The 27,251-nt window shown below is 37.6% G+C and overlaps 2 pseudogenes; both read left to right on the forward strand.

Annotated features, from left to right (window-relative positions):
- The first annotated feature begins 17,611 nt into the window (after window positions 1–17,611).
- Window positions 17,612–18,593, forward strand: LOC143655119 (thymidylate synthase pseudogene; annotated as a pseudogene).
- A 5,118-nt stretch (window positions 18,594–23,711) lies between these two features.
- LOC143655940 (14-3-3 protein epsilon pseudogene) lies at window positions 23,712–24,738 on the forward strand (annotated as a pseudogene).
- Window positions 24,739–27,251: the final 2,513 nt, after the last annotated feature.

A 27,251-nucleotide genomic window follows, 5' to 3' on the forward strand; every position in this document is an offset into this window, starting at 1 on the left:
AAAATAGAGATAACAAGACAAGTGGCAAAATATTAACATTTGGGGAATCCAGGTGAAAAGTATATGGGAACTTTGCTAAAAGTTGCTATTAAATTTTTCACTAAGTCCAAAGTTCTGTTAAAATAAAAGTTATAGAGGTATCCTACTATATGCAATCTTTTGGGACTTACCTTTTTCACTTAATATTGGTAAGAGTCCTCACAACTGTTAGATAGCTCTGGAATTTTTTGTTTGTTTTAACTTTTTAAATTGTATACTATAATATATATACAAAACAAAGCAAGAAAAAAGCAATAGTTTTCAAAGCGCTCTTTAACAAGTAGTTATAGGACAGATCCCCAAGTTTGTCATGGGGTGTGATACCATCATCTCAGCTTTTTTCTTCTAGTTGCTCCAGAACATTGGAGATAGCATTGGAATTTGTACCTTTTTTTAAACAACTTTATTGAGATATAATTAACATACCATAAAATCCACCCATTTAAAGTATATAATTCAGTGGTTTTTACTATCTTCATAGACTGGTACAATCTTTCCCTACCTCATAGTCTAAAAAATATCCACCATTATTTTCTACTACTATTTTTTTTCACATTTTTGCCTTTAATCCTACTGGAATTAGGTTTTTTATATAGTGAAAGCTAAGTATCCAGTTTCATGCTTTTCCATATGGATACCGTATTTTCAAAATCTATTATCAAGCAGTCAGTCCTTTCTTTCCTACCACTCTGACATGCTACTTTAGTGTTTCCTAAAGTTCTTTACATGTGGTCTATTTCAGGACTCCATTGGTCAGTTTGTCCCACCCCCACCTTCTCATGCCAATACCAATTGTCTTAATTACTATAATTTCAAAATACGTTCTGAAACCTGGCAGGCAAGTCCCCCTCTTTGCCCTTCTTCAGAACTGTTCTGGCTATTTGTGGTCCTTTACTCTTACATTTAAATGTTAATATAGGAATAATAATAAAGGAATTTAAATGAAAAATATGGTTGGTATTTTGATTGTTTTTAATGTATAGGTTAATTTGGGGGAAAATAAACATTTTCATGATATTAAATCTTGTTCGTGATCATGGTATCTCCACATTTATTAGTTTTAGTTAGATCTTTTTACTACCTCTTTTTTTTCGCATGGGCAGGCACTGGGAATCAAACCTGGGTCTCTGGCATGGCAGGCAAGAATTCTGCCCTAAGCCACCATTACACCACCCTTTTTTACTTTTTTTTTTTTTTACTACCTCTTAATGAAATTTTTAACTTTTTTTTATTGTGAAATATATATACAAAAAAGCAATAAATTTCCAAGTACATTTTAACAAGTGGTTATCAGGCAGATTTTAAAGTTTGGCATGTGTTACAGTTTCACAATTTTTTGTTTTTTCTTCTAGCTGCACCAAGACACTGGAGACCACCATACCTCTTAATAACATTTTTTTTTCTAAACATGGGCTGACACTAGGAATCGAACCCGGGTCCCTGGCATAGCAGGCAAGAATTCTGCCACTGAGCCACCGTCGCACCACCCCCTCTTAATAACATTTTATAGTTTTTTCTGTAGAAATATTGGATCACGTTTGTAGACTAATTCCTCATTATTTGCTATTCTCAGATATTTTATATATTATAAATCTTTACATATAAGAGTTGTCTTCTCTTTCTATTGTTCTTGTTTCTTGTGCACCAACTTGAGTCTCATAGAAATATAACTCATATTTTGAGTCATAAGGTATGCATATCTTCAACTGAAAGTGCCTTATGAACAATGAAAACAACAACCTACTAATGAAAGTTATTAGTGAGCACTCAAATATTTAACAAAGGAAGTATCCCAATTGAAATGATGAAATGAATTTTATTACATGGTAGTTGTGGCAGCCGGAGTCATACTGAAGGAGAAGCATGTTCAGAATAAAGAATGGAATGTCCTGACAGTTTCAGAATGGTAGTCAGCAGGAGACTCAAGTCCTTTGAGAACAAAAGGGAGGCAATTGTCGGGGGATCTCTGAGGTAAAGAATTAGATTAGAGACACTTGTTACTAAGCATTTATTTTCTTGCTAGAAAGGCAACTTGGCAGGTTAACAAAAGTAGCAAGTAACATTAAGTTTAGATAGTATCTTCCATATCAAATTTCTCAACACAACATCTACAGGTAAGACATGCAGATTTGACTGATTGCTAGAAGAGATAAACAGAAAACACTTCACAAACATCTTGTACTAATGTTACATATTTATGTTTATATTTATCATGTCATATAATAACTGAAGATGATGGCATTAACATTTCCACTATACACGTGAGAAAACGGAAACTCAGAGATTAAGCCCAAGATCATAAATCAGTCATTGATAAAGCCAATACTTGACTCATGATCTCTGGATGCAAATTCTACATTGTTTCCACTGTATTCCAATGCATGAAAGAAAATCAGAACATCCTGGTGAAGAGCTCTGAAGGACTGTACAAGGATTTTTAACTCCTTTAGGCATGCTGGATTTTCTTCTTTCTTTTGTCATTGTCAATTTTAAACTTTTAACTTTTTTTTTTTTTTTTTTTTTTTTTTTTTTTAAAGGAAAGACAGAGAGAAGGAAGGAAGGATAGAAGGAAGGAAGGAAGGAAGAAAGGGAAACATCTTTAAACATTTTCTTGTTTTTTATTGTATTCTGTTTCTCCGTTTTTTTGTTACATGGGCTGGGGCCGGGAATCGAACCGAGGTCCTCCGGCATAGCAGGCAAGCACTTTGCCCGCTGAGCCACCGCGGCCCGCCCAATTTTAAACTTTTAACTTTTTAAAAAACTTTTCAAAAAACTTTTCTATTCTATAACATATATACAAAGCCAAGAAAGAAAAAGCAATAATTTTCAAAGCACACTTCAACAAGTAGTTACAGAAAAGATCCCAAAATTTGCCATGGGCTACTCTTCCATCATCTCAGATTTTTCCTTCAACCTGCTCCAGAACACTGAAAGCTAAAGGAACTTTTTTTTTTTTGTTTATCATCACAGCTTTTTTTTTTTTCCGTTTTGTGAAAAATAACATATATACAAAAAAGCAATAAATTTCAAAGCACATCACAACAATTAGTTGTAGGACAGATTTCAGAGTTTGGCATGGGTTACAATTCCACAATTTTAGGTTTTTACTTCTAGCTGCTCTAAGATACTTGAAACTAAAAGAAATATCAATATAATGATTCAGCAATCATACTCATTTGTTAAACCTTATCTTCTCTGTACAACTCCACCATCACCTTTGATGTTTCTCCCACTCTTTAGGGGTATTGGGGCCATGCCCATACTAATTTTTTTATGTTGGAAGGGGCTGTCAATAATATGGGATGGGGGTGGAACTAGTTGATGTTCTGGAGAGGCTGGCTCCTCTGCATTGCAGGACATACCTGGTCCAGGGACCCATCTGGAGGTTGTTTGTTTCTAGAAAGTTATCCTAGTGCATGAAACCTTTGCAGAATCTTATATAATGTCCTTGGTATTCTTTAGAATTGGCGGGAATGGTTTTGGTTGCAGTTTGGCAAGCTGTAATAGATAGCAATGTCTAACTGAAGCTTGCTTAAGAATGACCTCCAGAGTAGCCTCTCAACTCCATTTGCACTCTCTCAGCCACTGATACCCCTTTTGTTGTTACACTTCTTTTCCCCCTTTTCGTCAAGATGGCATTGTTGATCCCACAGTGCCAGAGCCATGTTCATTCCCAGGAGTCATTTCTCACACTGTCAGAGAGACTTTCACCCCTGGATGTCATTTCCCATGTAGGGGGAGGGCAATGATTCCATTTGCAGAGTTGGGTTTAGAGCGAGAGAGGTCACATCTGAGCAACAAAAGAGTTCCTCTGGAAGCAACTCTTAGGCATACCTATAGGTAGGCTAAGCTTCTCTGCTACGTACATAAGCTTCACAAGAGCAAACTTCAAGATCAAGGGCTTGACCTATTGGGCTTGCTGGATTTTCAAGAAAGTAGGTAGAGCAATCAAAGTACAAAGAAATTAGATATATTTAGTGATAATGACACCAGACCGTTTAATTTTGTGCTACAGTCAGAGCCTGTCAAGGAGGGAGATATAATAAAAATTAATTTATTTGAGTGTGTAAAATCTAACATGCTGAAATTATTATAATTTGACATGTTTTCCTTCTTTTCTCCATTTTACAGGGTCATTCTACAATAGAGAAGATGTGAAAGAAGCATTAGACTGATATGAAGATAGACATAAATATTTATTAAAAGAATAATTTTGAGTATTGCTGGTCCTAGTTTGCAAGCTGCCAGAATGCAATGTACCAGAAGCAGAATGGTTTTTATAAGGGGAAATTTATGAAGTTGCAAATTTACAGCTCTAAGGCTGTGAAAATGTTCAAATTAAAGCAAGTCTATAAAAATTTCCAAATTAAGGCACCAACAAGAGGCTTCTTCACTCAAGAAAGGCTGATGGCACACTTATCTACTGTTGGTGGGAATGTAAAATGGTACAACCACTATTGAAGGCAGTTTGGCGGTTCCTCAGGAAGCTAAGTATAGAATTTCCATATGATCCAGCAAAACCGTTGCTAGGTATCTGTTCAGGGAGCATGAGGGCAAGGACACAAATGGACATTTGCACACCAATGTTTGTAGCAGCATTATTTACAATTTGCCAAGAGATGAATACAGCCCAAATGTCCATCAAAGATGAGTGGCTAAACAAGCTGTGGTATATACATACAATGGAATATTACATAGCTGTAAGACAGAATAAAGTCCTGAAGCATGTAATAATGTAGATGGACCTCGAGGACATTATGCTCAGTGAAATTAGCCAGAAACAAAAAGACAAATACTGTATGGTCTCACTGAAATTAACTAACATTAATAAGGGAACTTGGAGAATTTCAATTAAGAACACAGGTTATCAGGAGATAGAAATAGGGTAGAGATTGTGTAATTGGTGCTAAAGGGATATAGATTGTACCCCAGGACTGATTGTAAAAATTCAGAAATGAATAGCACAAATACTACCTGATTGTAGCACAATAATGTAAGTACAGTGAATGAAGCTGAATGTGAGAATGATAGAGGAAGAAGGGCTGGGGGCACATATGAAACTGAAGGAAAGATAGATGACGAAGACTGAGATGGTATAATTTAGGAATACCTAGAGTGTACGATGATAGAGACTAAATGTACAAATTTTAAAATGTTTTTTTCATGAGGAAGAACAAAGGAATGTCAGTATTGCAGGGTGTTGAAAATAGATGGTCACTCATTTTAAAACTTCAATTTCTTCATGAGACTAAAGCAAGAAATTTTTATTTGGTGCAAAATTTACATCTTGACTATTGTAGTTCCTAATATAACTTATATGGACAGTTTAACTGAACACCATAAGTACGTGTAACCTTGAATAGGGAATGAGATTTTGTTGGTTTGTCTGGGTTAGTGTGATGCACTGATAAATCCCAGAGTGATTTGAATAGTGAATAAAGAAGTATTTGCAAAGTCCCCTTGGGGGAATGGGGAAAAGGGGGGGAAAAATTCAACTTCCCCATTTGGAGAATTCCTGATATTCTCCAAGCAGTGGGGACAACCCAATCAAAAGGCCAAGCCCTCAGTATTGGGGTTTGCCCCTGTGAAATCTATCCCTGCAAAGGGTAGGGTAAGCCTAAGAGTCACCCCCAGAGAATCTCTTTTTGTTGCTCAGATGTGGTCTTTTTCTCAGCTGTCACAGCAAGTGAAATCATTGTCCTCCCCACTCTGTAGGACATGACTCCCAGAAGTGTCAACCTCCCTGGCAACGTAAGACAGAAATCCTAGAATGAGCTGAGATTCAGCATCAAGGGATTGAGAAAACCTTTTCGACCAAAAGTGGGAAGAGAGAAATGAGACAAAGTATCAGTGGCTGAGAGATTTCAAACAGAGTCAAGAGGTTATCCTGGAGGTTATTCTTAGGCATTATACAGATATCCCCTTTTTAGTTTATGGTGTATTAGAGTGGCTAGAGGGAAATACCTGAAGCTGTAGAGCTGTGTGCCAGTAGCCATGTTTCTTGAAGGTGACTGTAAAATGATATGGCACTTAAAATGTGATGGTGTGATCGTGAAAACCTTGTGTCTTATGCTCCTTTTATCCAGGGTATGGACAGATGAGTAAAAAATATGGATAAGAAATAAATAATAGGGGAAACAAAGGTTAAAATAAAGTAGGTTGAAATACTAGTGGTCAACGAGGGAAAGGTAAGGGGTATGACATGTATGAGTTTTTCTTTTTTCTTTCTTTTGCTGGAAAGATGCAAATGTTAAAAAAAATGATCATGGTGTGAATACACAACTATGTGGTGATGATATTGTGAGCCACTGATTGTAAACACCATGTATACAATATTTGTATGTCAAGAATCTTTGTATGTTTGTTATTTACAAAAAAAATATCAAAAAAAGAAAAAAGAAAGGCCAATGAATTTCAGGGTTTCTCTCTCAACTGGAAAGGTACACGGTGGACATGACGACTTTTGCTAGCTTTCTCTCCAGGCTTCTTGTTTCATGAAGCTCCCCCGGGGATGTTTTCCTTCTTCATTTCCAAAGGTCTCTGGCTGCATGGGCTCATGTGGTTCTCATGGCTCTCAAGCTTTTTCCAAAATGTTTCCTCTTTTAAAGGATTCTGGAAAATTAATCAAGACCAACCTGGAATGGGTGGAGTCACATCTCCATCTATCAAAGGCTAATACCCACAACTAGGCGAGTCATCTCTGAGGAGATAATCCAATCAAGTTTCCAACCTGCAGTAGGGATTAAAAGAAATGGTTGCCTCCACAAGATGGATCAGGATTAAAACATGGCTTTACTAGAGTACATAATTTTTCAAACTGGCACATTGCTTAGGAAGAATAAAGAAAAATTCTTAGAGGTAAGACCAACAGATAGTTCTGATGCTGATAATATCTTGCACATGGTTGGAACTTATATATGTCTTATAAGGTAGCTACTGTTGCTACTTTGAAATGAAAAGAATTTGAAAAAAATATATGGGGTAGGGGAGTGGAATATTAGATATAAAGAGAAAACACAATGTGTAATGGTGCAGAGCCTTGGAAAAACAGTGTGATGGTTCTTCAAAAAGTTAAAGATAGGGTTGCTATTTGATCCAGCAATTCCACTTCTAGGTATATACCCAAGAGAAATGAAAACATAAGTATATTCCAAAATTTGTACACAAATGTTTATACCAGCAGTGTTCATAATTGCCAAAAGGTGGAAATTATCCAAATATCTATCAACTGATGAACAGGTAACAAAATGGGGTATGTCCATATAATGGAATATTATTCAGTCATAAAAAGGAATAAACTACTGATAACACTACAACATGGATGGCCCTAGAAAGTATTACGCTAAGTGAAAGAAACCAGTCCTACAAAAAAGACCATGATCTTCATATCATATGATTCCAGGTATATGAAATGTCCAGAAGAGGGAAATCTTATAAAGATAGAAAGTAGACTGGTGCTTTTTTAGGAAGGCAAGTAACAGGGAAAGCAAACCCCCCCTTCCAAGAGGACTGAACCTACGTATCTCTTGAAAGATTTGCTTGTTCCATTAAAGGCTGTGAGACATTCAGGCAGTTTTTAAGCATCTTATCACAGTCAAGTCTCAAAAGCCCTCTATAAGGCCCTTCCTTCACCCAGAGTGAGAGCAGAGCAGGCCCTGCCTCTCCTCAGGGAGACACTTTGTTCCTTTCAGTCAGCAATACACTTTCCATGGTACCCTTTGCCCTACCAGACTCCCTCTCCGGGATTGTAAAAACACGTCGGAACAGAGTTCACAGAGGGTGTGGCCATGAGCCAGGAGAAGGTGTTGTGTATGGTCCATCTATCTCCTGGGGTCTGCAGGTTCTCTGCTTCTTTTCTTCTGGACTCAACTCATATGTCTGAGGGAAAGTTAGTGAAAGGGAGTCAGTTTCAGTCCGTGAGAACCAGGTTTGCAGTATGAGGCCCAGGAAGACGCTGAACTCATGCTGGTAATGGACTATCCAGCAGACCAAGAGGTCGCTTCACCCTTGTTTCACACCTTGTTTTAGAACTTTACTCTCAAAATCTCAGATTTGTACTGATAGCTGAAGGCTGTTGAGTTAGAGCACAGCTAAACTAAATGTAAATATATTCAGGAAGAAATCCAGAAGCTGGTTGGAAACCATTATGATGAGAAACGTGTATCTGTATTTACACTGGAGTAGCTTTACGTGCGTCCAAGGAGCATCTGGTCCACGACTGGACGAACCGGAACAGTACGTCCTGAGATTGGAGAGGAGAATTCAGATATCCAAAAAGATACCTCAAAACATGGGAACCCAAAGTCTGTAAAAGCAAGCCAAATGGAAAAATAAAACCATAAACGTACTAGAAGAAAGCAAATGTTAATTTGTATAATATTGGAGAGAAGAGACCCTTTTAAGCTTGCCATGAAATCCAGAAGTCATAAAGGAAAAGGTTGATAAATATGATAACATAAACAATTAATATAACTCTAATGTAAAAATCACCATAAATCAAATTAAAAAGCTAAAATTTCTTTAATGTACAGAAATTATTCTTATACCAAATTAAAAATTAAAAGCCTAATAGGAAAAAGTGAAAAGGACAGAAAACATAATTCATTCATTTGTTCAATATGTATTTATTGAATACTTCATGTATACCAGGCATGCTTCTAAGTAAAGGAAATACAGCTTTGCAAACAGCAGTATCAACAATAAGGAAAAATAAATAAATATCAAAGATTAATAAACAATAAAGTTTCATTTATGAAAAAATAAATATAAATTGTTTAAAAATTGAAACACTATTTTCACTTACAATATTGGCAAAGATTAAGCTTAGAATAGGCAAGGCTGAGGGGAGATAGGCACCAATATATACTAATGAAGAATTCCTTTTCAGGGGACTTTCACTTATTTCTTTACGAACATCTGACTTAAGGATAAAAAAGCAAGTAAAGGGCGGTGCGACAGTGGCTCAGCAGGCAGAGTTCTCGCCTGCCATGCCGGAGACCCAGGTTTGATTCCTGGTGCCTGTTCATGAAAAAAAAACCAAGTAGATAAAAACACAAGGCTGAACTATATGCCATCTACTTTAAAGACTTATATAGGTTAAAAATAAAGGGTTGGAGAAAGATATACTATGCTAATACTAATCAAAAGAAAACTGGAGAATAGACAAATTCACCATTATAGTTGGAGCCTTCAGTCTCCCTCTCTAGTAACTGATAGGTCCAGCAGGCAGAAAGTCACTAATGATGAAGTAGAACTGAGCAGCACCATCAACCAACTAAATCTAATTGACATTTATAGAATACTTCATCTAACAACAGCAGAAGACACATCCTTCTAAGCTTACATGGACCATTGACCAAAACAGATCACATCCTAGGCCATAAAACGTACTTCAACAAATTTAAAAGAATAGAAATCACATAAAGTATGCTCTCGCATCACAATGGAATTAAACTATAAATCAGTCACAGGAAGACAATGAAAAAATCCAAAAATAATTGGAGATTAAAGAATACTCTCACTAAATAACACATGGACCAAAGAAGAAATACCAAGAAAAAGATTTTAAAATATGTTGTACGAAATAAAAATGAAACTGCGACATCAAAACTAGTGACTGATAGCAAAAGCAGTGCTCACAAAGAAATTTATAACACCAAATGCATATTTTAGAAATAAAGATCTAAAATCACTAAGCTTGCATGTTAGGAAACTTAAAAAAAGAAGAGCAAATTAAATTCAAAGTAGGCAAAAGAAAGGAAATAATAAAAATCGGGAAGAAATCAATGAAATTGAAAACTGGAAAACAATACAGAAAAACAATGAAACCAAAGTGGGTACTCTGAAAAGATCAATAAAATTGATAAACTTCTAGTCAGACTGAACAATATAAAAAAGAAGATACAAACTACTAATACTAAAAATGAAAGCGAGGGTGGGCCATGGTGGCTCAGCAGGCAGAACTCTTGCCTGCCATGCCAGAGACCCAGGTTCGATTTCCAGTGCCTACCCATGTGAAAAAAAAAAAGAGGGACTATCACTAGAGGTCCCGTGGCATTAAAAATTCAAAAAAGGAATATTATGAACAACTCTTTGTCCACAATTCACTAACTTTGAAGAAATGGACCGATATCTTGAAAGATGCAATCTACAAAAACCTGTAAAATAAGAAATAGATAATTTGAATAGATCTATGTCTATTAAAGAAGTCGACTCAATAATTAATAACCAGGAGATCAACACTCAAAAAAACCCAATCATGTGTCTATACACCAGGGACAATATGAAGAGTAAAACAATAAAATTCCATTTACAGTAGCAACTAAAATAATAAAATATCTAGGAATAAATTTAACCAAGGATATAAAAGACTTGTACAGGACAACTACAAATCATTGCTGAAAGAAATTAAAGGAAACATAAATAATTGGAAATATATCCCTGTGTTCATAGATTGTGCATTAGTCAGGGTTCTCTAGAGAAACGAAACCAAGAGGAAATATCTGTAAATATGAGATTTATAAGTGTCACACAACCATGGGGATGCATGAACCCAAAATCCGTAGGGCAGACTGCAAAGCTGGTAACACTGATGAATGGTCTCAACAAACTCCACAAGAGAGGTTCACTGGTAGAATAAAAAAGTGAAAATTCTCTCTTCTCTCTTAAAATTCTCCAACTTGGGAGAGCTCAAATAGTGGTGAGAGACTACTCTGGAGGTCACACCTATGCATGCTTCAGTTAGACGTTGCTACCAATCATGACTTGTCAAACCCCAACCAAAACTAGTCCTGCCAATCCTAAAGAACACCTAGGGCAATATATAAGATTCTACGACACTGCCATGCATTAGGGTAACTTTCCAGAAACCGGCAACCTCCAGATGGGTCCCTGCCCCAGATAAGTCCTGAAATACAGAAGGGGCATCCTCTCAAGAACATCAGCTAGTTCCATCCCCCTATCCCATTTTATCAACGGCCCATTCCAACATGAAAGTTAGAATGGGCATAGCCCAAATACCCCATAAGATTGGGAAAAAGATCAAAGGTGATAGTGGAGTTATACAGAGAGTGTACGATTTAACAAATAAGTATGACTGCTGAATCATTATATTGATATTTCTTTTATTCTCCAGTACCTTAGAGCAGCTAGAAGTAAAAACCAAAAATTGTGGAATTGTAACCCATACCAAACTCTGAAATCTACTCTACAACTAATTGTTGTGATGTGCTTTGAATTTTATTGCTTTTTTGTGTATATGTTATTTTGCACAAAAAGAAAAAAAGTCAACTGTGATAAATGCACTGCTATTTGATGACATTGTGAATCATTGTTTGAAAACTTTGTGAATGTGAATCTATAATATATATTAATAAAAATAAATAATATAAAAAAGAAAAATCTTCAATTGATTGGATCAAATCCAACTGATTGAATTACCTCATTTGTGGGAGACACACCCTTAGTTGACAGCACATATAATCAGCCACAGCTGCAATCAACTGTCTGATGATTTAATAAACCAGCCTTCTGGTTTATCAACCAGCCACTAAATATCCTTGCAGTGACAGGCCAGTGCTTGCCTGACCATCACCTGGCCAAGCTGACACCAGAACCTAACCATCATAGATTGTAAGACTTAATATCTTACATTTTTGCCTGCAGTGATTTATAGATTCAATGCAATTGCAATCAAAATTCCAAAAGCCTCTTCACAGAACTAGAAAAGCCAATCATCAAATTCATATAGAAGGGCAAAGGGCCCTAATAATCAAACCATCTTGAAAAAGAAAACAGAGTTGGAGGACTCACATTACTGATTTCAAAATCCTACCAAGCAAAAGATGATGTTATCCATATATTAGAACTTCAACTTCTGTGTGAGGCCAAAGGAAGAGATGTTTATTTGGTGCAAAATTTATATTTTGGGTTGTGCGTTACCTAATTTAAGTTGTATGGCCAATTTAGTTGAACACCATTTGTACATGGAATCTGGAATAGGGCATGAGATTTTGTTGGTTTGTCCAGGTTAGTGTGATGCCCCGATATATTCCAGAGTAATTTGGGCAGTGAATAAAGAAGTATTTGCAATGTCTCCTTGGGGGACTGGGGAGAAAGGAGGGAATATTCAACTTCCCCATTTGGAGAATTTCTGATATTCTTGCAAGTAGTGGGGACAAATCTATAGACCAAGACTTCAATCTTGGGGTTCGACCCTATGAAACTTATTCCTGCAAAGGATAGGCTAAGTCTACTTAAAATTAGGCTTAAGAGGGTGGTGTGATGATGGCTCAGTGGCAGAATTCTTACCTGCCATGCCGGAGACCCGGGGTCAATTCCCACTGCCTGCCCATGTTAAAAAAAAAAATTAGGCCTAAGAGTCACCCCCAGAGAATCTCTTTTGTTGCTCAGTTGTGGCCTCTCTCTGTAAGCCAATTGGGCAGGTGAACTCACTGCCCTCCACCACATCCGTATGTGGGAAATGACTCCCAGGGATGTAAATCTCCTGGCAATGTGGGACAGAACTCCTGGGATAAGCTGGGACCCAGCATCATGGGATTGGGGAAGCCCTCTTGAACAAAAGGGGGAAGAGAGAAATGAGACAAAATAAAGTTTCAGTGGCTGAGAGATTTCTAACAGAGTTGAAAGGTTATCCTAGAGGTTATTCTTATGTATTTTGTAGATATCTGTTTTTGGTTTAAGCTGTATTGGAGTGGCTGGAGGGAAGTACCTGAAACTGTTCAGCTGTGTTCCAGTATCCTTGATTCTTGAAGATGATTGTATAAAGATAAAACTTTTACAATGTGATTGTGTGATTGTGAAAACCTTGTGTCTGATGCTCCTTTTAATCAGAGTATGGGCAGATGAGTTTAAAAATACGGATAAAAAATAAATATATAATAGGAGGGATAAGTTGTAAAATAAATTGGGTAGATGGTAGTGGTAAATGAGAGAGAGGGGTATGGAGTATGGGATGTATGAATTTTTTATTTTTATTTCTTTTTCTGGAGTGTTGCAAATGTTCTAAAAAATGGTCATAGTAATGAATGTACAACTATTTGATGACATTATGAGCCATTCATTGATTGTACGCTGTGCACGGAATATATCTGTGTGAAGATTTGTTAATAAAGACATTTTAAAAACCTACCAAGCTATACTAATCAAAGTAGTGTGGAATTGGTGCAAGGAGAGATGTATGGACCAATGGAATAGAATTGAGAGTTCAGAAATAAACACACACATCTATGGCCAGCTGATTTTTGAAGAGGGTTCCAAGTCCACTCAATGGGAAAAGAATAATCTTTTCAACAGTGCTGGGAAAACCAGATATCTACATGCAGAAGAATGAAAGTGGATCCATATCTCACACCATATGCAAAAATCAACTCAAATGGATCAACAGCCTAAATATAAGAGCTAAATTATAAAAGTCTTGGAAGAAAAACTAGCAAAATATCTCCAGGACCTTATATTAGGCAATAGATTCTGAGACTTTACATCCAACTGCATGTAACAAAAGGAAAGATAAATTGATTTCATCAAGATTGCAAACTTTTGTGCATAAAAGGATATTGTCAAGAAAGTGAGAGACAATCTGCGGAATTGGAGAAAATATTTGGAAGCCATATATCTACAATATATAAAGAACTCTTAAAACTCAACAACAGAAAAAAATTTTAAGTGAGAAAAGGACCTTTAGCTTCCTGGCTGGTAAAACAAATACCATACGGTGTGTTAGCTTAAACAATGGGAATTTATTTGCTCACAGTTTTGAGGCTAAGAGAAGTCCAAAACTGAGGAATCAGCAAAGCAATCCCTTTCTTCCAGAAGAATGTGGCATTCTGGGGCTGGCTGCCAACAATCATTAGCTTTTTTGTCACATGGCAGTGTACATGGCAGCAGTGTCTTCTCCTTTCTCTTCTGGTTTCCTTTGAGTTTCAGCTTCTTTCTTCCTATAGTGTTTTTCTGTATCCAATTTCCTTTGCCTATAAAGACTTCAGCCATATTGGATAAAGTCTCACTACATTCACTTTGGACACACTTTAATATCATCTTCAAAGTCCCTATTTACAAAAGGGGTCACATCCACAAAACCCAGGAATTGATATCTGAGCATGCCTTTTGTTGGGGACATGATAAAATCCCCAACAGACTTCAATAGATATTTTGCAAAAGAAGATATACAAATGGTCAATAGGCTCATAAAAAGATTTTCTTTTCTTTTTTTATTAATTAAAATTTTTTTAAATACCAAAAAACACCAAACATATGCAAACATTCGTAGCTTTTGATCATTCCATTCTACATATATAATCAGTAATTCACAATATCATCATATGGTTGCATATTCATCATCATGATAATTTCTTGGAACATTTGCATCTATTAAGAAAAAGAGATAAAAAGAAAACAGAAAAAAATTCATACATACCATACCCCCACCCCTCCCCCTCACCGATCACTAGCATTTCACTCTAGATTTATTCTAACATTTGTTCCCCCTATTATTCATTTTATTCCATATGTTTTACTTGTCTGTTGATAAGGTAGATAAAAGGAACAACAGGCACAAGGTTTTCACAATCACACAGTCACATTGTGAAAGCTATATCATTATACAATCATCTTCAAGAAACATGGCTACTGGAACACAGCTCCACAGTTTCAGGCAGTTCCCTCTAGCCTCTCCATTACATCCTGACTAACAAGGTGATATCTATTTAATGGATAAGAATAACCTCCAGGATAACCTCTCAACTCTGTTTGGAATCTCTTAGCCATTGACACTTTATTTTGTCTCATTTCACTCTTCCCCCTTTTGGTCAGGAAGGTTTTCTCAATCCCTTGATGCTGAGTCTCAGCTCATTCTAGGGTTTTACTCAATCCCTTGATGCTGAGTTTCAGCTCATTCCAGGATTTCTGTCCCACATTGCCAGAAGGTCTACACCCCTGGGAGTCATGTCCCACGTAGACAGGGGGAGGGTGGTGAGTTTGCTTGTTGTGTTGGCTGGAGAGAGAGGCCACAACTGAGCATTGCTTTGCTGATTCCTCAGTTTTGGACTTCTCTTAGCCTCAAAACTGTGAGCAAATAAATTCCCATTGTTTAAGCTAACACACCGTATGGTATTTGTCTTACCAGCCAGGAAGCTAAAGGTCCTTTTCTCACTTAAAATTTTTTTCTGTTGTTGAGTTTTAAGAGTTCTTTATATATTGTAGATATATGGCTTCCAAATATTTTCTCCAGTTCTGCAGATGGTCTCTCACTTTCTTGACAATATCCTTTTATGCACAAAAGTTTGCAATCTTGATGAAATCAATTTATCTTTCCTTTTGTTACATGCAGTTGGATGTAAAGTCTCAGAATCTATTGCCTAATATAAGGTCCTGGAGATATATAAAAAACAAAAGAGGTTTTTTTGGGGGTGAATCTTTGGCCTAATTTTAAGTAGGCTTGAACTATCCTTTGTGGGGTTACTGTCATGAGTACAAACCTCAAGATTGGGGGCTTAGCCTATAGCTTTGATTGTCCACACTGCTTGTGAGAATATCAAGAATTCAACTTGGGGAAGTTGAATTTTCCCCCTTTCTCATCATTCCTTGAAGGGGACTTTGCAAATACTTTTTTATTCACTGTTCAAATCACTCTGGGGTTTATCACGGCATCACTCTGGACAAACCAACAAAATCTCATGCCCTACTCAAGGTTCCGAGTACTTATGGTGTTCAATTAAGCTGTCTACATAAGTTACATTACGAAATGCACTAGTCAAAATATAAATTTTGTACTAGGTAAACATTTTTTGCTTTCATTTTTAACATCAATAGGCACTAGGGTAATGCAAATCAAAACCACAATGAGAAGCACCTCACATAGACCAAATTTTCTCTTACGTAGACCAAATAATTTAATTCTATAATTAAGCAATAAATAGAATGGCTACTATTTAAAAATAATAATAACATGAAAAACAGGTGTTGGCAAGGATGCAGAGAAACAGGAAACTTTATATATTGTTGGTGGGAATGTAAAATGATGCAGCTGTTGTGGAAAACAGTTTGACAGTTCCTCAAAAATTTAAACATGGAATTACCATGTGACCTGGCAATCACACTTCTAGATACATACCCCAGAGAAGTGAAAGCAGGGACTCAGACACCAGTGTTCATAGCAGCATTAACATTTACAGAAGTATTATTCAATAGCTAAAAAATGGAAGCAATACAAATGTCCATGAATGGATGAACAAAATATGATATATGTATAGACAGATAGATAGATAGATATAGATATAGATAGACATACAATGGAATACTCAGCCATATAAAGGGATGAAGATCTGATACATACTGCAACATGGATGAATCATGAAGACATCATGATGAGTGAAATCAGGAAGACACAAAAGGACAAGTATTGTCTGATTTCACTTACATGAAATAACTAGAATATGCAGATTCATAAAGAAAGAAAATAGATGATAAGTTACCAGGGATGAGAGTTGAGGGGAATGGGAAGTTAATGTGTAATGGGTGCATAGTTTTGTTTGGAGTGATGGACACGTTTTGATAACAGATGGTAGTGTTGGTAGCACAACATTGTGAATATAATTAAAGCCATTGCATTGTTTGCTTGCAAAGTGTTACAATGGGAAATTTTATGTTGTACATGTTACCACAATAATTTTAAAAATAAAATGTTCCAAAGCAGATAACAGCAGGCCCAAATTGTTTCATTGGTGAATTCTACCAAATATTTATAGAAGAAATTATAACTATTTTCTACATTCTCTTCCAGGAAATAGAAGCAGAGAGAGCCCTTTTAACTCATTTTATGAGGCCAGCATTACCCTAATAACCAAAATCGGACAGAGATATTACAAGGATGAAAAATTACAGATGGATAATATCTCTTATGAACATAAATCCAAACATCTTGAACAATATATGAGCAAATCAAATCCAATAATGCATAAAAATAATTATACACCATGATCAAGTGGGATTGGTCTAAGTACGCAAGGCTAGTTCAACATTGAGAAACAATGTAATCTATCACGCAGGCTAAAGAAAAATTATTAAGATTGTGTTAGTTTTATAGGCTGCTCAAGCAAATACCATGAAATTGTATTTAAATAATGGGAATTCATCTGTTCACAGTTTTGAGGCCAAGAATATGTCCAAATCCAGGCATCATCTAGGCAATGCATTCTCCCCAAAGACTCTGATGTCCTAGGGCTGGCTGCCGATGATCCTTGGTTCCTCTGTCACATGGCAAAGCTTATGGTGGCATTTCCTGGACTTTTCTCTTCTGGGTTCCATTTCAGTTTCTTGCTTCCTGTGATTTTCTTTCTGTGTCTGAATTTCATTCTCTTTTAAAGGACTCCAGTGATAGGATTAAGATCCATCCTGATTGAGGTGGGACACAACTTAACTGAAGTAACCTCATCAAAAAGGTCCTACTTGGGATGGGTTTATACCCACAAGAATGGATTACATTTAAAAACATGTTTTTCCTGGGAACGAGAGGCACCCAGAAGCATCCGGCCAGGCCCACCCTCCACCTGCACCCATGCCTGCCGCTGGCTCTGAGGCATGGTGTGCCCCTGCCATTGCAGAAGCAGCCTGCAGTCTCCGGAACCCACAGGAGGTGCTTGGCACGCAAGCTTCTTGAGGAGCCCTAGTACCGGCAGACGGAGCACATCTTTCAATGCGGCTCCAGAAAGGAGGACCGCACCGGCACCAGCACCCACACCCAGTCCACGCTGGGCCTGCCCTTAGAGCCTGAGAAATGAATTTCCTCTGCTGACCACCAGCCATGTATTCTGGGTGTTTTGGAGGAGTAGCTGTGGCTTGTCAAGGGATCCACAAAGGCTAAAGACCTCCCTTCCAAGAGAGTGAAAATCTGGGACAGCAATGGATCCCACAACTTTCTGGGCAGGCTGGAATTCTCCATCAGAGAAGGAGACCTGGACCCAGTTTATGGCTTTCAGTGGAGGCATTTTGGGGCAGAATCCAAAGATATGAATTCAGATTATTCAGGCCAAGGAGTAGACCAGCTGCAAAAGGTGATAGACACAATCAAAACCAACCCTAAGAATAAAGAATCATCATGTGTACTTGGAATCCAAAAAGATCATCCTCTGCTGGCACTGCCACCATGCCATACCCTCTGCCAGTTCTACACAGCCAATGGGAAGCTCTTGTGCCAGCTGTTCCAGCAGTAGGGACACGAAGCTTGGGAATGCCTTTCATCAGTCCAGCATTGCTCTGCTCACCTACATGATTGCACACATCACAGGCCTGAAGCCAGGGACTTTGTACATACTTTGGAAATGCACATATTTACCTGCATCACATTGAGGCTCTGAAAATTCATCTCCAGCAAGAACCAAGACCTTTCCCCAAGGTCAGCATTCTTCAAAAAGTTGAACCAACTGACAACTTCAAAGCTGAAGACATTCAGATTGAAGGATACAATCCTCATCCGACTATTAAAATGGAAGTGGCTGCCTAAAGTTCTTTTAATGGAATTGCTTCAAAGGTATTGTCAGTCTTTAGGGGTTGGATGGCAGGTGAATTCTTTTTGCTATAAATGAAAAAGGAATTAGGTCAGAAATCTGTTGGTTATTTATTAGTTGTTATTCACTTTAAAATGCCTTCCTATTAAGGATGTTGCTACCGGTAAATATATTTGCTTAATTATAGAATTAAATTATTTGGTCTATGTAAGAGAAAAAAGAACATGTTTTTCTGGGGCACATACAGCTGTAAACCACCACAATGTTCATATCTGTAGATGCAGAAAAAATATTTGATAAAATCCAATATCCATTCATGATTTTTTTTAAAAAGAAAAACTTTCAGCAAACTAGGAGTAAAAGAAAACTTCCTCAACTTAATAAATAACATATATAAAAAACCTAAAGACAACATCATACTTAAAGGTGACAAACTAGATACTTTCTCCCCTAAGATCAGCCATAAGACAAGGATTTCCCTTCTCACACAGCTATTCAACATTGGACTGGAAGCATTCAGTAACACAATAAGACAAGAAAAGGAAATAAAAGCAATACAGATTGGGAATGAAGAGATAAAACTGACTTTGTTTATAATAAGTGATATGACTGCCTATGTAGAAAACCATAAAAAATCAACCAAAAGAAAACTCTTGGAAATGATTACAGCAAAGTTCCAAGATAGAAAGTTAATATACAAAATCAGTTGCTTTCAAAAGAAAAAATAGCTAAATGGGAACTTCTCAAAATCAAATGCTTCTGTACCTCAAAGGACTTTGTCAAAAAGGTGAAGAGGCAGCCAACTCAATGGGAGAAAATATTTGGAAAACATACATCAGACAAAAGTTTGGCATCCTGCATACATAAAGAAATCATACAACTCAACAACAAAAAAACAAACAACCCAATTATAAAATAGGCTAATGATATGAATAGGCATTTTTCTGAAGAGCAAACAAAGATGGCTAAAAAGCCATCTCATTTTCATGCTCATTTTCATTAGCTATAAGGTAAATGCAGATCAAGACTACAATGAGATACCACCTCACACCTATAAGAATGGCTGCTGTTAAATAAACAGGAAATTACAAATGTTGGAGAGGATGTGGAGAAATTGGGACACTCATACACTATTGGTGGGAATGTACAAGGGAGCAGTCACTATGGAAGACTGGCAGTTTCTTAGGAAACTAAATATTGAGTTGCCATATGACCTAGTTATAGTACTACCCAGAAGAGCTGAAAGCAGTGACACAAACAGATGTTTGCACACCAACGTTCATAGCAGCATTATTCACAATTGCCAAAAGATGGAAACAATCCAAGCGCCCATTAAAAGACGAGTGGCTTAAGAAAGTGTGGTATATACATGCAATGGAATATTGTGCAGCAGTAAGATGAAATGATGTCCTGAAGCACATAACAAGATGGATGAGCCTTGAGAACATAATGCTGAGTGAAATAAGCCAGACACAAGAGGATAGATACTGTGTAATTCTACTTTTATGACCATAGTAAAAGTAAAATTTTAGGCTTATAATACAGAATATGCAGGGCTTAGAGATACACAGAATCTAGAGATGGGTGAACAGTTAGCTAATGAGGTTGAACTCAAATGTAAGGGAATAGATAGAAGTGAAGGCAGTTCACTAGCAGGTCTATAAGTAATATTACCATGATTGAAAGTGAGTTTATAGACCTATGTGTCCCATTGATTAATACTACAAACATGAATAAATTCTTGCATGAACTATTTCAAAGGTATGATTCTTGTACCAAGAGTGTTTAAGTTCAGGGTATAGGTGGAAAACTGCTATTGCATTCCATGGACTATGTTTAACAGGAAAACATCAGCACCACAACAACAGCAGGGGTAAATAACGGGAGAAGGGACAAGAGTTAAAGGGTAGTTTAGATTTCCTATTTGGTGAGGGTGTGTTTATTGGTATCTTTCTCTTGGGAACAATGAAATCCTCTAAAATTGAGAGTGTTGTTGGACTAGAATTTGGACATTATACAATGATGCCCAATGAATGTAGGTAGCTGAAGGATGTACTAACTGAGAAGTAGATTGGTGAATGATGGTATATACATAGATTGAATACTGTGCTGCTACAAAAAGGAATGAAGTTTTGAAGCATACAACATTGTGAATGAATCTGTAGGACATGTGGCAAGGCAAAATGAGCCAGAAACAGAACTGCAATTATTATATGGTCTCCTTTATAAAGTGCTTATAAAAAAACAGGGGCCAAAAGTGGTCAAGATGGGGGCTTAACAATGTGTGCATTTTAGTTCATCCTCCAGAACAATTACTAAATAACCAGAAACAGTACAGAACAGCTCCTGGGGCCACATCAGTGACCAGACACACAGCGTACCCCAGTCTGGACCAGCTGGACCGGCTGCGAGCCTCCACAGAACCCAGGGAGAGTCCACCAAAGTTAAAGGTACCACATCATCTTACTCTGATGGGACCTGCAGGCAGACAAGTGCCACATACTGGGCAGGATAAGAAAAACAGAGTCCAGAGACTTCACAGGAAAGTCTTTCAACCTGCTGGGTCTCACCCTCAGGGAAAACCGATGCAGGTGATGCTTTCCTCCTGATAGGAGGCCAGTTTGGTCTGGGAAAATCCGGCTGGGGTCTATAATATCTAAGTAGACCCTCCTAAGGGTGGGGGAGGGGGGAAAGGTACCATACAAGCAGGGCAAGAAACAAGAACTGAAAAATTCTCTTCTGTTAAACAAAAATTAAGCTAGAGGTCCAGATAAAGCTAAACTGAATGTCAAAGAACAGATAGACAACAAATTCATCCAGTAAGAAAACCCTAGGTAAAAGAAGTGAGAGCAATCTCCAGAATAAACTAATTAAGGTAATTAAATGCCTAGACACCAGCAAAAAATAACAAATCACACTAGGAAAATTGAAGATATGGCCCAGTCAAAGGGACAAACCAACAATTCAAGTGAGATATAGGAGCTGAAACAATTAATTCAGAATATACGAACAGACATGGAAAACCTCATCAAAAACCAAATCAATGAATTGAGGGAGGATATAAAGAAGGCAAGGAATGAACAAAAAGAAGAAACTGAAAGTCTGAAAAAACAAATCACAGAACTTATGGGAATGAAAGGCAAGGTAGAAGAGATAAAAAAACAATGGAAACCTACAGTGGTAGATTTCAAGAGACAGAGGATAGGATTAGTGAACTGGAGGATGGAACATCTGAAATCCGGCAAGAAAAAGAAAATATAAGAAAAAGAAATGGAAAAATATGAGCAGGGACTCAGGTAATTGAATGACAATATGAAGCACACGAATATATGTGTTGTGGGTGTCCCAGAAGGAGAAGAGAGGGGAAAAGGAGGAGAAAAACTAATGGAGGAAATTATCACTGAAAATTTCCCAACTCTTATGAAAGACTTAAAATTACAGATCCAAGAAGTGCAGTGTACCCCAAAGAGAATAGCTCCAAATAGACATACTCCAAGACATTTACTAATCAGAATGTCAGCGGTCAAAGAGAAAGAGAAAATCTTGAAAGCAGCAAGAGAAAAGCAAACCATCACGGACAAGGGAAGCCCAATAAGACTATGCACAGATCTCTCAGGAGAAACCATGGAGGCGAGAAGACAGTGGGATGATATATTTAAATTATTAAAAGAGAAAAACTGCCAACCAAGAATTCTATATCCAGCAAAATTGTCCTTCAAAAATGAGGGAGAAATTAAAACATTTTCAGACAAAAAATCACTGAGAGAATTTGTGACCAAGAGACCAACTCTGCAAGAAATACTATAGGGAGCACTAGAGACAGATGCGAAGACAGAAGAGAGAGGTGTGGAGAAGAGTGTAGAAAGGAAGCCTATGAGTAAAGGTAAAAAGAAGGAAAGTTAGATATGACCTATAAAATCCAGAAGGCAAAATAGTAGAAGAAAGTACTACCCATGCAGTAATAACACTGAATGTTAATGGTTAAACTCTCCAATCAAAAGACATAGTCTGGCAGAATGGATTAAAAAACAGGACCCATCTATATGCCATCTCTACTCAAAGGACATGAGGGCAAGGACAAAAACGGACATTTACACACCAATGTTTATAGCAGCATTATTTACAATTACCAAGAGATGGAAACAGCCAAAATGTCCACCAACAGACGGTTGGCTAAACAAACTGTGGCATATACATACGATGGAATATTATGCAGCTGTAAGACAGAACAAAGTTATGAAGTATGTAACAACATGAATGAACCTTAAGGGCATTATACTGAGTGTGATTAGCCAGAAACAAAAGGACAAATACTGTAGGGTCTCACTGATATGAACTGACATTAGTGAATAAACTTGGAATATTTCCTTGGTAACAGAGACCATCAGGAGATAGAAATAGGGTAAGATATTGGGTAATTGGAGCTGAAGGGATGCAGGTTGTGCAACAGGACTGAATATAAAAACTCAGAAATGGACAGCACAATATTACCTAACTGTAATACAATTATGTTAAAACACTGAATGAAGCTGCATATGAGAATGATAGAGGGAGGAGGGCTGGGGCATAAATGAAATCACAAAGAAAGATGATAAAGATTGAGATGGTATAATCTAGGAATGCCTAGAGTGTATAATAATAATGACTAAATATACAAATTTTAAAAATGTTTTTGCATGAGGAAGAACAAAAGAATGTCATTAATGCAGTGTGCTGAAAATAGATGGTACTTAATATTTTAAAATTTCAACTTATATGTGAGACTAAAGCAAAAAATATTTATTTGGTACAAGTTTATACTTTGACTAGTGCATCTCCTAATATAACTTATGTAGATAGTTGGTTGACCACCTTAAGTACATGGTACTTTGTATAGCACATGAGATTTTGTTGGTTTGTCCAGGTGATGCCCTGATGAATCCCAGAGTCATTTGATCAGTGAGTGGAAAAGTATTTGCGAAGTCCCCTTCGGGGAATGGTGAGAACGGGGGAAAACTCAACTTCCCCAAGTTGAATTCTTGATATTCTCACAAGCAGTGTGGGCAACCAAAGTTATAGGCTGAGCCCCCAGTCTTGGGGTTTGTTCATATGAAACTTAGCCCCACAGGGGATAGGTCAAGTCTACTTAAAATTAGGCCTGGCTGCCCGGACGCGGAGCAAGAGGCTGAGAGAGTCGAGACGCTACCCGCTTCCATCCATCGTGCACACCCTGCCGAAGCCGCCGCCGCTATGGATGATGGGGAAGATCTGGTGTACCAGGCGAAGCTGGCGGAGCAGGCTGAGCGATACGATGAAATGGTGGAATCTATGAAGAAAGTAGCAGGGATGGATGTGGAGTTGACAGTTGAAGAAAGAAACCTCCTATCTGTTGCATATAAAAATGTGATTGGAGCCAGAAGAGCCTCCTGGAGAATAATCAGCAGCATTGAACAGAAAGAAGAAAACAAGGGAGGAGAAGACAAACTAAAAATGATTCGGGAATATCAGCAAATGGTTGAGACTGAACTAAAGTTAATCTGTTGTGACATACTGGATGTACTGGACAAACATCTCATTCCAGCAGCTAACACTGGCGAGTCCAAGGTTTTCTATTATAAAATGAAAGGGGACTACCACAGGTATCTGGCTGAATTTGCCACAGGAAATGACAGGAAGGAGGCTGCGGAGAACAGCCTAGTGGCTTATAAAGTTGCTAGTGATATTGCAATGACAGAACTTCCACCAACGCATCCAATTCGCTCAGGTCTTGCTCTCAATTTTTCTGTATTCCACTATGAAATTCTTAATTCCCCTGACCGTGCCTGCAGGTTGGCAAAAGCAGCTTTTGATGATGCAATTGCAGAACTGGATACCCTAAGTGAAGAAAGCTATAAGGACTCTACACTTATCATGCAGTTGTTACGTGATAATCTGACACTATGGACTTCAGACATGCAGGGTGATGGTGAAGAGCAGAATAAAGAAGCGCTGCAGGATGTGGAAGATGAAAATCAGTGAGACATAAAAGCCAACAAGAGAAACCATCTCTGACCACCCCACTCCTCCCCATTCCCACCCCTTGGAAATTCCCCATTGTCACTGAGAACCACCAAATCTGACTTTTACATTTGGTCTCAGAATTTAGGTTCCTGCCCTGGTTTTTGTTTTTGTTTTTATTTTTATTTTAGGTTTTTTTGTTTGTTTTTGTTTTTGTTTTTTTTTAAAAAAAAAGTTTTCAAAAGTTCTTAAAGGCAAGAGTGAATTTCTGTGGATTTTACTGGTCCCAGCTATTAGGTTCTTTAAGACACTAGCAGGACTACATAGAGGCTTTTTCAGCATTACTGTATTGTCTGTGTGGCAGATGTGGCAAGATCACCATTAGAAATGGAAATTACATTAGAAAGCCATTAGATTTCTAGGCGATGTGAGCATCTAAGAGAGATTAATCACACTGTAGAGACATATGTGGTGGTTACAGTTTTCCTTTTTCTAAATGTTTAAATCAAATTTTATACCAATGTTTGAAGTTAATTGGGTCTTAGTTTGATGGGCTAAAGGTTGTTTGGGAAACTTATAATGGTTTTGCTGTAAAAAGTGTTTCAAACTCTGCTGAAATGTTGCTGAAAAGTATGGTGCTGGTAACAGTTCAACAATCCGTGGTTACTCATTCTTGCCTACTTTTACTCACCCTCTGAAGCAGGTTAGCATTGAAGGTGGTATGGAAAAGCCTGCATGCGTGTTCAGTTCTTTGTTTCTTCTCCTTCCCTGTCTCCCTCCCCCTCCCTTGCCCCCTCCTTCGCTCGCTCAACCTCTTTTGTTCAGTATGTGTAACTTGAAGCTAATTTGTACTACTGGATATCTGACTGGAGCCACAGATACAGAATCTGTATTGTTCTTACTGAAACACAGCATGGAATTAACATTAAACTTAAATAAAACAAACCTAAATTTAAAATGCCAAAAAAAAAAAAAAATTAGGCCTAAGAGTCACCCCCAAGAGAACCTCTTTTATTGCTCAGATGTGGCCTCTCTCTCCAGCCAACACAGCAAGCAAACTCACCACCCTCCCCCTGTCTACGTGGGACATTACTCCCAGGGGTGTGGATCTTCCTGGCAACCTGCGACAGAAATCCCAGAATGAGCTGAGATTCAGCATCAAGGAATTGAGAAGAGTGAAATGAGACAAAGTGTCAATGGCTGAGAGATTCCAAACAGAGTCGAGAGGTTATCCTGGAGGTTATTCTTACGCATTAAGTAGATATCACCTTGTTATTCAGGATGTAATGGAGAGGCTGGAGGGATCTGCCTGAAAATGTAGAGCTGTGTTCCAGTAGCCATATTTCTTGATGATGATTGTATGATATAGCTTTCACAATGTGACTGTGTGATTGTGAAAACCTTGTGTCTGATGCTCCTTTTATCTACTTCGTCAACAGATGAGGAGAACATATGGAATAAAAATAAATAATGGGGGGAAATATTAAAATAAATTTAGTTTGAAATGCTAGTGATCAATGAAAGGGAGGGGTAAGGGGAATGGTATGCAAATTTTTTTGTTTTTGTTTTATTTTTCTGTTTTCTTTTTATTTCTTTTACTGAATTGATGCAAATGTTCTGAAAAATGATCATGATGATGAATATACAACTATGTGATGATATTGTGAATTGCTGAGTGTATGTGTTGGGAATATTTGTGTTTCTGTCTTGTAAATTTTTTAATTAATAAAAAAAAACAGGGGCCTAGATTGTGAGCTCTCATTGCAGTCACATTTAGTCCACAGTGGTAATAATTATTTCTGGACTTTGAGAGTCTCTTTTATATATGTAAAACCTGGTATTTAGAGGCAAGAATGAAGCCAATCAGGGGCTTAAGGTAATTCAGAACACAGGGGTAAGGAAGACATTGTCCATATTTTAGAACCTCACCTACTCTTTGAGACCAAAGAAAGAAAGGTTTATTTTGTCTGGAAACTAAATTTTCTGTAGCACATACTCTATTTCAACCTGTTTGTATAGCTTATTTAAACAATCAAAACACAGGGAGTCCAGAATAAGCAGGAAGTCCTTTAATTCTTCATAGCTTAATGTAATACCCAGATTGATCCTAGAATATGTTAAGCAGATAATAAAAAAGTATTGGCAAAGTCCCTTGAGGGTTGGGAAAAAAATATATGGACCTATTAAACTTTACCACAGGAAAACCCCTGATACTGTGTCAAACATTAGAGATACCCAAATCGATAGGTCAACTCTTCGATCTTGAAGCTTGCTGTTGTGAAGCTTATATATGTAGTGGAGAAGCTTAGCCTACTTGCAGGTATGCCTAAAAGTTACTTCTGGAGGACCTCTTTTGTTGCTCAGATGTGGCCTCACTTTCTCTAAGCCCAACTCTGCAAACAAAATCATTGGCCTCCCCACTATGTGGAACATGACATCCAGGAGTGAAAGCCTCCCTGGCGATGTGAGAGATTACCCCCAGGGATGAGTCCAGCCCTGGCACAATGGGATCAACAATGCCATCCTGCCCAAAAGAGGAAAAAGAAGTGTAACAAATAAGGTATCAGTGGCCAAGGGAGTTCATATAGAGTCGAAAGGCATCTCTGGAGGTCACTCTTATTCCAGTTTCAGTTAGACACTGCTATATTGTAACATACCAAATCCCAACCAAAACAATTCCAGCCAATCCTAAAGCACACCTAGGGCAATATATAA

This window comes from Tamandua tetradactyla, chromosome 14 (assembly GCF_023851605.1).
Source record: "Tamandua tetradactyla isolate mTamTet1 chromosome 14, mTamTet1.pri, whole genome shotgun sequence".
NCBI lineage: Eukaryota > Metazoa > Chordata > Mammalia > Pilosa > Myrmecophagidae > Tamandua > Tamandua tetradactyla.